Genomic DNA, 1,328 nt, shown 5'->3' on the forward strand with positions numbered 1-1,328 from the left:
ACGTTTCACCATGCAGAATTTTAGGATTCATGACAAGCACAAGGTATTCCCCTTGGATATTCAGGAAGTAGCACTAAGTGTGTAACATAATAACAAAATAATCAAGAAGTTTTAGATTCAAAATGTTCATCAGTTTTAGCAACAGTCATCTAAACTAAGGTTTCTTGAGGTTTTAGCTTCTGACATTTCTTCTTTTATATGATACATTCATTCTCTGATAGGTAGGAAAAAACTTTGTTTTGGCTACATATCCTATATTATTATTATTATTATTATTATTATTATTATTATTATTATTATCTCTAAGCTAGAACACTAGTTAGAAAAGCAGGATACTATAAGCCCAAGGGCAGCAACAGGAAGAATTTCCCAGTGAGGAAATGAAACAAGGAAAAAAAACATATTTTAAGAACATTAACAATATTGAAATAAATATTACCTATATAAACTATAAAAACTTTACCATAACATGAGGAAGAAAAATAATATATAATAGTGTGAACGGTCGGATCCCCAAGCAAGAGAACTCTAACCCAAGATATTGGAAGACCATGGTACAGAGGCTATGGCACTACCCAAGACTAGAAAACAATGGTTTCATTTTGGAATGCACTGCTCCTAGAAGAGTAGCTTACCATAGCTAAAGAGTCTCTTTTGCCATTAGCAAAGGGAAATTAGCCACTGAGCAATTACGTAGCAGTAGTTGTTTATGTTTATATTGGGGAAATAATAAAGAAAGTAAGAAGAATCAAACTGATAAAAAGAAGATTTGGAACAAGATGTCAACATATGTTTGCTTTGAAATGATAAAAATGATATTATCCACAATACACAAGGAATGTTAAAATTTTTATAGGATTTCTATACAATGCCATACAATTGTTGTAAAAGAAACCTCTGAAACGTTACCATAATTAATAGGAGAAGATGGTCTAACGGTTGACTTAATATGAGAGGAGATTTCATGCTAGTAAAACTCACTAATCTTCACACAAAATGTCAGCAAGAATGCTCTATATCTACAGCTCAGAAAAACCTTATCATTATGCCAATTCACAAAAAGTGATACACAAAATAACTGTAAAATTACCGTCCAATACGTTTACTCTAAGTAATATATAATATATTTACAAAGATCACATTAGGCCGAATAGAGAGACAGCTAGATAAGTGTTAGAAGTAGGTATTCAATAATTGACCATATCCATTTAGTTAACCACCTAATGAAAAAATCAACAGAGTATGACAATCCACTACGTATGGCCTTTATAGACTATGGGGAAGAGTATGATTCTATCAAAATCTCAGCAGTAATGAAAGCTCTTCGA

Source organism: Palaemon carinicauda, chromosome 13, assembly GCF_036898095.1.
Source record: "Palaemon carinicauda isolate YSFRI2023 chromosome 13, ASM3689809v2, whole genome shotgun sequence".
In the NCBI taxonomy this organism is placed as follows: Eukaryota; Metazoa; Arthropoda; class Malacostraca; order Decapoda; family Palaemonidae; genus Palaemon; species Palaemon carinicauda.